Consider the following 10,269-nt stretch of genomic DNA (forward strand, 5'->3'; position numbering starts at 1 on the left):
TTTCCCAGAGGCAGACCAACCTGCTCTCATTTTCCTGTTCATTTCTGGGCTCACAACACTGTCCATATGCAGTATGTGGTCAAGATAGTAATACTATACTAGATGAGCTTTATAGGTTCATTCAATTATTTGTAATTGGGGGTGTGTCCCACACCCCAACTGCAATTAGTTTAACTAATAAGATGCTCTGAGACCTCATCCAATGAGACTGACTTTTTGATCAACAAAATCAAACATGTAAAATTGGTTGGAACAGTTCCTAGAGAATTTTACAATCAAAGATTGTATAAAAATTGTATACAAAAATTGTATAAAAGATATTTATTTAATCAAGTTTGGATGGTCTCTAACGCCTGGATAAAATCAAACGATGAAATGTATTAGAATTGGTCAAAATAACAAGAGATGCAGCCTCTTGGCCTAGGGGTGCAGCTAGGTGGTGCAATGCATAGAAGGCCAGGGCTGGAGGCAGGAAGACCTAGTTCAAACTTCACTCAGATAATTACTAGCTGTGTGACCCTGGGCAAGTCACTTAACTCTGACTCAGTTTCCTCATCTGTCAAATGGTCTGGGGAAAAAAAAAATAGTAAACTATTTCAGTATCCTTGCCAAGAAAGCCCCACATGGGGTCATGGAGAAATGATTGAACAGCAACAACTAGACATATGAGAGGAGGAGATTCCAGGAGAAACATTCTAGCAACTGCTTCAGAAGCATATTGAGGAAGTAGATTACTTGTATCTGGGGGAGAGGGAAGAATAGGGAAGAGAATGAACCCAGAGGGAGTGTTTCCTATACACCTAAGAAGCATTGAAGAGACTGTAGCCAACTGGAGCTGGGAGATGGCAAACTAGATATGAGGAGATAATTAGAGCTTCAGAACTCTGTAGAGGTCTTGACCCTTATAGCTCAGAGGAACTTCATGAAAACTCTACATAAAGAGCAAAGGACTTCCATTCCATAAGAAGCTGTGAGTTACCCCTTTGTTGTGTTTGCTTTGAACACCTGAGTTCATTTCCCCCTGGACTCTTGTGCTTGTGGGAGAATGTGCCCCAAGTTTTAGGAGAATGTTTTTACATCAACTATTCCTACTATTGTTGTTCAGTCATTTCAGTTGTGGCCTCATTCTGGGTTTACTTGGTAAATATACTGGAGTGGCTCACCATTTCCTTCTCCAGCTCACTTGAGAGATAAAGTAACTGAGGCAAATGGGGTTAAGTGACTTGCCTAGGGTGACAGTTAGTAAGGGGCTGAGGCTGGATTTGAGTCAAGATAATTCTTCCCGACTCCAAGCCAGGCACTTTATCGACTGTGTCTCTTACCTGCCCTAAACATATGTGTTGATAATTATTGATGTTCATTGTTACCTTTTTTGGTTAACAAAAGTCAGTCTTTCCCTCAGCTCACATTCCTTTGGTACACTGAAAATCCTTCTCATAATATCCTCAGAATTGTGTTGTTTTTTCTACATATCTCACCTGTATATACTCTTTAAATCTCCTGGCTTTTCTCATCTTTGTTTTTGTCAGTGCCATTTCCACTGAAAGTATATGTTGATTTTTATTTTAGACTCTAAATATTGTGGCTTCACAATTGAAAAAAAATTTTTTTTGGCAGATATTTTCTATTTTTTCTCTGTTTATTGTCCTCCCTTCAATTTCATCCTTAAATACATTAAGGCTTTGCTTAGTTGGGCCTTTAGTCAGGAGACTGAGAGAATGGGATTATTCAACAATGTGTATTTATTTTAAATTATTTAATTGTTTTAGGCAGTGTAATATAGTGACAAGAGCATTGAACTTGGTTCCGAAAGACCTGGCTTCTAGGTGTTCATTTAGTATCTATGGAAAAAACATTTTTTTTCATTTAGTCTCTACAGTTGTTGTAGAGTTAGATATGCAATACTTTATGATAATTGCTCATTGTGTTCTCTGATTTACACATCTCTAATTTTAGTTCTGGAATTGGGGTTTTGTTCCAGGACAAGACTGTCTCCAGTTATACTTTTCAGTGAATTGGTCAGTCCTGCTTTATCTTGCCCTATGTCTCCTAAATTCTTGAGCTGACTTTTTCTTTGATGTTAGACCTCCCTTGATCTTTAAGGTTCAGAACACTGGATCTTTCAGGCAATCTAGAAATCAGAGCCCTAGTCTTGAATAATCCCAATCTGAGCTCTGGGATACAGAACTAGTCTACTTTTACCACTCCCTGAGATTTCTAAAGTCCCCTACCCTGGGGCTTTCTCAGGGATCCTGCAGTTCTTACTGCCTCTGGACAAAGAACTTTGCCGTCTCTTCCCACACTGTAATTTCTTTGTTGAGATTATGTGATGATCAGTATGATAAATTCTTCTTTACAATGCAATGATCCAAGACAATTCCAATAGACTTGCTATGGAAAATGCTTTCTGCATCCAGATAGAGAACTATGGAGACTGAATATGGATTAAAGTATAGTATTTCCCCCCTCCTTTTTTTTTTTTTTTTTTTTTTTTTGTCTTTGCTTGTTCTTTCTAGTGGTTTTGATTTTTCTTGCACAACATGATTAATAGTGAAATATGTTTAAAAGGGCAGTACTTGGATAATCTATATCAGATTGCTTGCAGTCTTGGGAAAGGGTGAAGGAAAGGAAATGCTAAAAAACGATCTGTACCTCCATTTGGAAAAAACTTCTATTGCGACAAAAAATCATTTCTTTGCTTGAGAGGTCCCTTTTCCTATTGCTTTGGATCCTCTTTCCTATTGTTTTTGAATTTCTGGTTAATTTTTTGTGCAGTTTTGGGGTGAAAGCATCACTTCCTATATAGGGTTTCTAGGTAATTGCTAGGCCTGACTGAGACTTGCCAGGTGCTTATGTGGGAGCCGGGCAGTTGGCCTCCCACTCAGACGGCCAGTTTTCCCCGGAAGTGCTCCATAACGGCCTATCTGCGCAGTGCTTTGCAATTTACAAAATACGTTATTTTATTTTACTCAGGGTAGACTAAATCAGCACCGCCCTCTCCATTTTCCCGACTGTGGCCCGGAGAGTTTAACGGACTCGGCCCAATTCATACAACGTGTGAGAGGAAGAGCTTGGGCTGAAAGCAGGCCTTCCGGCCTCCACTGGCTCCCGTGGCAGGCTTCTCCCTAAGTGAGCCCCCCGGCTGGCGGAAGACGACGGGAGCCGCCTCTCTCACCGAATTCTCAGTCAGCAGCCGTACCTAGGCTTGCGGGCCCTGGAAAGGGTGGGAGCTCGGACCCCTGGACGGACCCGGCGGATTACGTAATCCGCTCCCGTCATCCCTCCCCCTCCCTGTCCCGGGTTCCCCGTCCTTGCTTGGTGTTTATGCTGCAAAGAAAGAAGGGTGGGGGGAGAAGGAGAATGGCGGGAGGTGAAAGCCGGGAAAAGACCCCGGCAGAGGCGAAAGCTGCTTCAAGCAGACGGGGCTCTCCTTCCGGGAAACCGGGACTCCGGGGTGCAAGGGAGGAGACGGCGCGGAGACGGCGATCTCCGCCCTAAGCCGCGCTAGCCCCGGAGGGTGGGAGAGGAGGCCGGCTATTAGCCCAGAGTAAACGAACGCCGGGCTTCCTTCCTTGGCTGCATTTTTCCCGCCAGAGCCCCCGCTCCGATATTTGCCTTGGGAGATTGCATCTCGGTATCTGGAGGGCCCAGCCCAGGCCCAGGCAGCCAGGCCGACAGGGCCCCGCCCCGCCCACCTGGGAGTCCGGGACTCGGCCCCCGCCCCTTACACTCTCTGCCTGAAGTCTCCGGCCGCACCCTCCCCACGCCGCTATCGGGTTTTCTAACCCGGAAGGTTAATAGGGCAATCAAGGCCGGGGCCGGGGAGGCGGCCGCCAGCTCCGTAAGGGGGCGCCAAGCTACGTCACGGGCATATCTGGAGGGGCGGGGCCTGCGGCGCTGGCGCAGGCCCGGGGGCAGATTTTGTCTCGAGCGGGGTGAGGACGATAAGAATAATGCTTCTAGGACGGCGCTTTCTCGGTCTTTTGTCACGTGCGCGTCAGCGCTGCAAGTTTATGATCCCGTTTTACGGCGCGTAATTAGCCTGACCTCGTGGCCCCGCGCCGCTCCCGCCCTGCTCCGCGGTCCTTACGGGGGAAATCTTGTAAACAGAGTTTTTTTTTTTAACCTTTTAAGGGCAAAGGAGAAGGGAGCAGCAGTTCCTTGATTCCCTAAGAGATTATACGCCCAGTGATATGGAACATTATAAATTCGGGGCCCGGGACATGGGCGAGGAAGGAAATTAGAATGAGTCACCCCGAGGGCTCTAAAGTCCCCGGGTCTAAGCTGGCTTCTCTTTGGGAGCAGAGGCAGCGATCCTTCCTCCGAGGAAGCCGGGAGGGGGGGGGGAGGGGGGGGGAAGGGGGGGAGGGGGGGGGGGGGGGGGGAAGGGGGGGGCGCGCTATGTCATTCCCCAGGTGAGCCACCAGGTGGGTCCGTCCCATCCCATCAGGCAGGCCGGCCCGGCGGGAGGGCGCCATAGAAAAGGGAGCGCCAGAAGAGCCGCCCTCCAGGGCGGAGCAGACACATGGCCATCAGCCTTTCCTCAGAGATTTTCAGGGAGAGGCGCTCGGAGGGAGTCCAAGCATCTCCCCTGGGGACAGCCCTAATGGTGGCTTTTAGAATGATGCTTTTGTTCTTGCAGGCAGGGGCTGGAGTTGCGGCGTAATTAGTACGGGAGCTCCCAGGAGAGGAGACTCCCTCTGCCAGTGCATCTTCCCTGCAAGTATTAGCCATTCCTATACTTTTTCAGGGTTCTAGGGAACTCTAATACTTGTGTCAGACTGGCCGTCCCCCGCGATGAGAGGAGCCCAATCATTTCCTGGAGCAGTAATGAACTGAACCAGCTACGCCCAGAGAAAGAACTCTGGGAGATGACTAAAAACCATTACATTGAATTCCCAATCCCTTTATTCATGCCCACCTGCATTTTTGATTTCCTTCACAAGCTAATTGTACAATATTTCAGAGTCTGATTCTTTTTGTACAGCAAAATAACGGTTTGGTCATGTATAGTTATTGTGAATCTAATTTATACTTTAATATATTTAACATCTACTGGTCATCCTGCCATCTGGGGGAGGGGGGGGGGGGGTAAGAGGTGAAAAATTGGAACAAGAGGTTTGGCAATTGTCAATGCTGTAAAGTTACCCATGCATATATCCTGTAAATAAAAGGCTATTTAAAAAAATACATGTGTCAGAAATAGGACTATGTCTTCTTGGTTTAAGTTGATCTCTATATACACTGTACTCGAATATATACCTCCCTATGTCTCCTGCCCAGGGAGGTCTCCTGCCCTTTCCTTCTAACAAAGATGAAAAGAAAGAAGAAAAGAAGTCAGGAAAATCAATACATTGACCATATTTGATAGCATGTGCAATATATTTCCATACCCCAGCTCTTCAATGAAGTATTTTCTCAGCTCTTCTCAGGGCCTAAGTTTTGTCATCATATTATATAATTGATCAGTTCCTATTTTTTGTTGTTCTTTTCATTTAGGTTGTTATAGTAATTGTATTATTTTCTTGGTTCTGCTATTTCACTCTGTATCAGTTTATATAAATCTTATTTTTTTCTATATTCATATTTATGCTTTTATTAATTTTGCTCATTTTAATTTTCAGATCCAAATTTTCTCCCTCCCTGCATTTCTTCTGAATCTATTGAAAAAGCAAGAAATGTGATGTTCATTACACATATGAAGTCATGTAAAACGTTTTCATAGTAGTCATGTTGCAAAAAAAATTAAATTTAAAAAGGGTACAGGGATATATGTCATTCGTATACTATTCAAACATGTATGCATGCATGTATTTATTCACACATGCTTCTAACAGGTAGGCAGGTGCATGTCATACATATGAGTGCCATATACACAGTTGTGCACATGTATGCATGTATACATATTCTATTTATTATTTATTCTATCATACATATTCTATTCTATTTTTCTACTCCTTCCCTGACCTGCTACCACAAAAAAAAAAAAAAAAAAATGCTGGGAAAGCTCTAATTCTTATTGAAGTTTTTTTTTCCTCCTTTTATCAAACCTAGATTTTAATTTGCCTCTTTTGTGATTTCCCCCTATTGCTCCTAGTTTTGCTATCTGACACTGTACAGAATTTCAGTCGTGTTTCAGTCATATCCAACTTTCCATTTCCCCATTTGAGGTTTGCTTGGCAAAGATACCAGAATAGTTTGCCACTTTCTTCTTTACTCATTTTACAAATGAGGAAACTGAGGCAAACAGGGTTAAGTGACTTTCCCAGGGTCACACAGCTAGGAAATATCTGAGGTCAGATTTGATTCAAGAGAAATCTTCCTGCTTCTAAGACCAATACTTTATCCACTGGGTCACCTAGGTGCCCTAATCATTTCAAATCAAGATAGCTTTCCAAATACTTAAAGACAACTATTATGTTTTCTCTTCTCCAAACTAAACATCTTCCTTTAAATGATCCTCTTGTGGTCTGATCTCTAGGTTTCTTCAGTATCCATTACCCTCCTCTGGATCATTTATCATATTAATATTCTTCATAAAACATGAGAGTTATAGAACTGAACTGGACTCTAGACTCTGACCAAAAGACAATAAAAAGAGACCCTCATCTCCTTAGTCTTGGATGCCATGACATGGCTGCCAAAGCACACTGTTGACTCATGTAGTTCATCAAAACTCCCATATGTTTTTAGATCAGGGGTTTTTCATCTGGCATCTGTGACCTTTAGAAAAATATTTTGACAACTATTTCAATAGAGTTGGTTTGCTTTATAATCCCATGAATTTTATTTTATGCATTTAAAAATATTTTTTGGAGACAATTGAGTTTAAATGACTCGCTCAGGGTCACACAGCTAGTAAGGCACCTGAATCAGAGTGTGAACCCAGTTCCTCCTGACTTCTGGGTCGGTGCTCTACTGAGCCATCTAGCAGCCCCTTAAAAACATTTTTTCCTGAAAAAGGGGTCTGTAGGTTTCACCAGACTACCGGAGAGATCTATGACACAAAAATGTTGAAAACCTATATTTTTAGAGGAATTTTTGTCTAGCCATGTCTTCCCCATATTGAATCTGTGAAATCAATTTTTAACATTTAACATTTATGCTTATTAAATTTCATTTCACTAGACTCAGCCTCAAAATCCTAACTTTGTGTTGTCTGCAACTTGGATACAGTTGCATACTTTAAGTGTTTAATGAGTGCTTTTTCTTTCATTCTTCTATACTTTTATCTGATTAAAATATCACTGATTAAAAATATCACACAACAGAGGGCCAAGGACTCAAATCTACAGAAGTTTTCTTCAGAGTCTTCATTAAGTCTTCTGGTCTACCTCCAGAGAAAGAACTGGTAAATAGAAGTACCCTAAGGCAGGGTAGAAAGGAAGGGGGAAAAAATAAAAAGTGCACAGCAGAGAATAAAGGAAAACTTAGAAGGAAACAGAAAAGCAGGGTAGCTTTGAAAATGACAAGTAGTATTTATTATATAGTTTTTAAAAAGCAAAAAGTGAAATGAAAATTCATGATTTTATATCGAATGCTCTTTTCATGTTGTGCTGTGTACATGAAAATGTTCTTTTTGTAAAAAAAAAAAAAAAAAAAAAAAAAAAATTAAAGGACCATTCTAGTTATGGGCCATTCATTGCTGCTTTTCAAAAACAAAGAATAAACAATAACAATCCAACCAGTTCAGAATCTAACAAATGCTAGTTCTAGTTCACACTTTGTCATCTTTTCTAGAAGGATAGCAGGGCAATTTTTTTTTTTTTTAAATCAAATGCTTTGGCAAAATCTAGGTGAACTGTATCTATAGTTCACAGCAGTCTTCAGCTCTGTCTTTCCTGCACACTGTTGTCTCAGCCAGATACATATACCAATCACTACAATAGCTTTAAGATTTCACCCCCATGGGAAAAGGCTGGAGGTGGCCAGTAGGGAGAGGAACCCTATAGGATCAAAAAGAAGGAGTAGAGATAACTGAGCTCTTATTCCCACAGGGGCTGAATAGTGACAAGTTTCCAGGACCTGGGTTTGTGCTTAGAAATTTAGTGATGTAGGGAGAGTCCCTGTGTGCCTCTAGGTGAGAAGAGAGCTTTCAGCTGATTCACTGTGACCTGAATCAGTAATTGGCAAATAAGGGTCTTTGAATTCCCATTCAACCAACTGGAGCCATTCACAAAATTTGAGAAAAGAATTCAAACAATATTTCCAGTTCCTATTCAATTTAATTCAACAAGCAGATATTAAGAAACTACTGTGTGCCAGGCCCTGTGCTAAACATTGGAAAAACAAAAACAAAAACCAACATGTTCCCAGCCCTTAGGGGACTTGAATTTTGGGGAAGGGGGATGGACATAGACTCATAAATAAATTCAAAATATTTATAAAATAAATTTTAAAGGGAGAGAACTAGCAACTCAAGGGATAGTATAGTATGACTGGTGTAATCTCTACTATGATACTGGGCAGATCTCTCTTTAGATCTGTCTCTTCCTCTATAAAATGAGGGCACTGAATTTTTTTTTTAATTGTAATTTTTTATTGACAGAATATATGCCTGGGTAAGTTTTTACAATATTATCCCTTGCACTCACTTCTGTTCCAACTTTTCCCTTCCTTCCCTCCACCACCTCCCCTAGATGGCAAGCAGTCTTATACATGTTAAATATGTCACAATATATCCTAGATACAATATATGTGTGCAGAACTGAACAGTTCTCTTGTTGCACAGGAAAAATTGGATTCAGAAGGTAAAAATAACCTGGGAAGAAAAGCAAAAATACAAGTCGTCCACATTCATTTCCCAGTATTCCTTCTCTGGGTATAGCTGCTTCTTTCCATCATTGCTCAACTGGAACTGAATTAGATCTTCTCTTTGTCGAAGAAATCCACTTCCATCAGAATACATCCTCATACAGTATTGTTGTTGAAGTATATATTGATCTCCTGGTTCTGCTCATTTCACTTAGCATCAGTTCATCTAAGTCTCTCCAAGACTCTGTATTCATCCTGCTGGTCATTTCTTACAGAACAATAATATTCCATAACATTCATATACCATAATTTACCCAACTATTCTCCAATTGATGGACATCCATTCATTTTCCAGCTTCTAGCCACTACAAACAGGGATGCCACAAACATTTTGGCACATACAGGTCCCTTTCCCTTCTTTAGTATCTCTTTGGGATATAAGCCCAGTAGTAGCACTGCAGGATCAAAGGATATGCACAGATAACTTTTTGGGTATAATTCGAGATTGTTCTCCAGAATGGTTGGATTCGTTCACAACTCTACCAACAATGCATCAGTGTGAGGGCACTGAATTTAAAGATATCTTTTTAATTTATTTATGAACTTTTGAACCAGAGGGGAATCAGGAAAGGCATAGTGTAGGGATGCTGCTTATTTCTCAGATATGTAGGGAACTCAGTCAAATTTATAAAAATAAGAGCCATTCACTAGTTGCTAAATTGTCAAAGGATATGAATAAGCAGTTTTCAGAATAAGAAAGCATGGCTATCTATGGTCACAAAAATGCTCTAAACCACTACTGATTAAAGAAATGCAAATGAAAACAATTCGAAACCAAGGTACTAGTAATACCTATCAGATTGGCTAATATTAAGAGAAAAGGAAAATGACAAGTGCTGGAAAGGGAATGTGGGAAAATAGGGACTTTGATGTACTGTTGGTAGAATCCATCAACTTGGGAATGGCTGAACAAGTGTGATATATAATTGTGATTGAATGTTAATTATGCTTTAAAAAATGATGAGCAGTATAGTTTCAGGAAAAACATGGGAAAACTTATATAAACTGATGCAAAATGCAGTAAATAGAATCAGGAGAACATTGTACACAATGACAGCAATGTTGTAATGTTGATCAGTTGTGAAAGAATTATTCTGATTAAGACAATCCCAAAGGATCCATTATGAAAAATGCTATACATTTTCAGAGAACTGATGAATGTGGGGTGATCAGCTGTGAAAGACTTATGATGAAAAATGCTATTTATATCCAGGGAAAGAACTGATTGTGTCTGAATACCATGGGGGATGAGGTGAAAAGGAAGGGAGAGAATCTGGAACTTAAAAGTTTTAAAAACCAATGTAAAAAATTGTTTTACATGTAACTGGGGAAAATAAAATATTAAAATATTTTTTAAAAATCAAAATTGCTTGCCTTTTCAAGAAGGAAAAATGGAAGATAATTTGGAACTCAAATTTAAGAAAAAATAATTATTAAAAAATTTTCATGTAATTG

The sequence above is a fragment of the Sarcophilus harrisii genome, chromosome 4, assembly GCF_902635505.1.
Source record: "Sarcophilus harrisii chromosome 4, mSarHar1.11, whole genome shotgun sequence".
Lineage (NCBI taxonomy): Eukaryota > Metazoa > Chordata > Mammalia > Dasyuromorphia > Dasyuridae > Sarcophilus > Sarcophilus harrisii.